The 3339-nt window shown below is 47.9% G+C and overlaps 2 long non-coding RNA genes across 2 annotated transcripts; one reads left to right on the top strand and one right to left on the bottom strand.

Annotated features, from left to right (window-relative positions):
* Positions 1-855: 855 nt before the first annotated feature.
* LOC127920863 (uncharacterized) lies at positions 856-2215 on the top strand. Its single transcript, XR_008107709.1, has 3 exons — positions 856-1366; positions 1943-2086; positions 2123-2215. It is a non-coding gene; the product is annotated as an uncharacterized LOC127920863 (long non-coding RNA).
* Positions 1496-2348, bottom strand: LOC127920864 (uncharacterized). Its single transcript, XR_008107710.1, has 3 exons — positions 2239-2348; positions 1953-2204; positions 1496-1844 (listed from the first exon to the last, which is right to left on the bottom strand). It is a non-coding gene; the product is annotated as an uncharacterized LOC127920864 (long non-coding RNA).
* Between the last annotated feature and the right edge of the window lie 991 nt (positions 2349-3339).

The following is a 3339-nucleotide window of genomic DNA, read 5'->3' as shown; positions in this document are numbered from 1 at the left end:
GGGATGGTCTGAGAGAAGCCACCTGGACAACGGATGAAACTGTGGGTTTGCACAACCGAGAAGAGTTACTGCACAAGCGGTCAGAAACTGCCTTAGGGGAAGTTCATCTGCGTAAAGTGCAGGGTCGTGACCTGACTGCAATTCGGCGTTGTAACCGACTTCTGTGGGCAAATGTTCCCTTCGATGGTCACTGGCCCCTTCGATGGTCACTGTACGCTGGAGAGAAGTGTGTTCTTCCCGGATGAATCCCTCCATCAGTGCTCAGACTGTCCGCAATAGGCTGAGAAAGGCTGGACTGAGGGGCTTGTAGGCTTGTTATAAGGCAGGTCCTCACCAGACATCACCGGCAACAACGTTGCTTATAGGGCACAAACCCACCGTCGCTGGACCAGACAGGACTGGCAAAAAGTGCTCTTCACTGACGAGTCGTGGTTTTGTCTCACCAGGGTTGATGGTCGGATTCGCGTTTATCGTCAAAGGAATGAGCGTTACACTGAGGCCTGTACTCTGGAGCGGATTCGATTTGGAGGTGGAGGGTCCATCATGGTCTGGGGGCGGTGTGTCACAGCATTATCGGACTGAGCTTGTTGTCATTGCAGGCAATCTCAAAGCTGTGTTACAGGGAAGACATCCTCTTTCCTCATGTGGTACCCTTCCTGTAGGCTCATCCTGACATGACCCTCCAGCATGACAATGCCACCAGCCATACTGCTCGTTCTGTGCGTGATTTCCTGCAAGACAGGAATGTCTTGGCCCATGGCCAGCGAGAGCCCGGATCTCAATCCCATTGAGCACGTCTGGGACCTGTTGGATCGGAGGAGTGGCTAAGGCCCCAGAAATGTCCAGAACTTGTAGGTGCCTTGGTGGAAGAGTGGGGTAACATCTCACAGCAAGAACTGGCAAATCTGGTGCAGTCCATGAGGAGGAGATGTACTGCAGTACTTAATGCAGCTGGTGGCCACACCAGATACTTGACTGTTACTTTTGATTTTGACCCCCCCCTTTGTTCAGGGGACACATTATTCCATTTCTGTTAGTCACATGTCTGTGGAACTTGTTCAGTTTATGTCTCAGTTGTTGAATCTTATTATGTTCATACAAATATTTACACATTAAGTTAAGTTTGCTGAAATTGAACGCAGTTGACAGTGAGAGGAGGTTTATATAGTCTATAGTTTATATTGGCCACACCCCCTCTGGCCTTATTGCTTAAATATACAATGTTACTATTTTACAATGTGCAGTGTGTATCAGAGTAACATTGAATTGACTTCAACTTTGTTCACAGTCCAATCACAGTCAGCCTGCTGGTTTTCCTACACTACCCCAGATCAGTCAGCCTGCTGGTTTTCCTACACTACCCCAGGTTAGTCAACCTGCTGGTTTTCCTACACTACCCCAGGTCAGTCAACCTGTTGGTTTTCCTACACTACCCCAGGTCAGTCAACCTGTTGGTTTTCCTACACTACCCCAGGTCAGTCAACCTGTTGGTTTTCCTACACTACCCCAGGTCAGTCAACCTGCTGGTTTTCCTACACTACCCCAGATCAGTCAACCTGCTGGTTTTCCTACACTACCCCATATCAGTCAACCTGATGGTTTTCCTACACTACCCCAGATCAGTCAACCTGATGGTTTTCCTACACTACCCCAGATCAGTCAACCTGTTTGTTTTCCTACACTACCTCAGGTCAGTCAGCCTGCTGGTTTTCCTACACTACCCCAGGTCAGTCAGCCTGCTGGTTTTCCTACACTACCTCAGGTCAGTCAGCCTGCTGGTTTTCCTACACTACCCCAGATCAGTCAGCCTGCTGGGTTTCCTACACTACCCCAGATCAGTCAACCTGCTGGTTTTCCTACACTACCCCAGGATATTCAACCTGTTGGTTTTCCTACACTACCCCAGGTCAGTCAACCTGATGGTTTTCCTACACTACCCCAGGTCAGTCAACCTGATGGTTTTCCTACACTACCCCAGATCAGTCAACCTGATGGTTTTCCTACACTACCCCAGGTCAGTCAACCTGATGGTTTTCCTACACTACCCCAGGTCAGTCAACCTGATGGTTTTCCTACACTACCCCAGGTCAGTCAGCCTGCTGGTTTTCCTACACTACCCCAGGTCAGTCAACCTGATGGTTTTCCTACACTACCCCAGGTCAGTCAACCTGATGGTTTTCCTACACTACCCCAGGTCAGTCAACCTGATGGTTTTACCTACACCCCAGGTCAGTCAACCTGTTGGTTTTCCTACACTACCCCAGGTCAGTCAACCTGATGGTTTTCCTACACTACCCCGGGACACAGAGCACAGCAAGTCGACCCTGGAGGAGGAGCTACACAACACCTCAGAGGTGAGTGACAACCAGACTCAGCCAATCACAATCCTTAAGAATAGGTTGATGAAGCAGTATTATATTGTATTTAGTATATCCCACCGTATCCCACCATATCCCATCGTATCCCATCGTATCCCATCGTATCCCACCATATCCCACCATATCCCATCATATCCCACCATATCCCATCATATCCCACCATATCCCATCATATCCCACCATATCCCACCATATCCCATCGTATCACCATATCCACCATATCCCATCGTATCCCACCATATCCCACCATATCCCATCATATCCCATCGTATCCCAGCGTATCCCACCATATCCCATCATATCCCATCATATCCCATCATCCCCATATCCCATCGTATCCATCATATCCACCATATCCATCATATCCACCATATCCACCATATCCATCATATCCATCGTATCCCATCATATCCATCATATCCCATCATATCCCACCATATCCCATCATATCCCATCTTATCCCATCATATCCCATCATATCCATCATATCCCATCATATCCCCATATCCATCATATCCATCATATCCATCATATCCATCATATCCCACCATATCCACCATATCCCATCATATCCCATCACCGTATCCCATCGTATCCCATCATATCCCACCATATCCCATCATATCCATCATATCCACCATATCCATCATATCCCATCATATCCCATCATATCCCATCATATCCCACCATATCCATCATATCCCATCATATCCCATCGTATCCCATCATATCCCATCGTATCCCATCATATCCCACCATATCCCACCATATCCCATCATATCCCATCATATCCCATCATATCCCATCGTATCCCATCATATCCCACCATATCCCACCATATCCCATCATATCCCATCGTATCCCACCATATCCCACCATATCCCACCATATACCATCATATCCCACCATATCCCACCGTATCCCACCATATCCCACCATATCCCATCATATCCACCATATC

The sequence above is a fragment of the Oncorhynchus keta genome, unplaced genomic scaffold (genome assembly GCF_023373465.1).
Source record: "Oncorhynchus keta strain PuntledgeMale-10-30-2019 unplaced genomic scaffold, Oket_V2 Un_contig_21016_pilon_pilon, whole genome shotgun sequence".
Taxonomy (NCBI): domain Eukaryota; kingdom Metazoa; phylum Chordata; class Actinopteri; order Salmoniformes; family Salmonidae; genus Oncorhynchus; species Oncorhynchus keta.
Note: the sequence above shows the minus strand (reverse complement) of the source record. Positions and strands in the feature narration are given on the sequence as shown.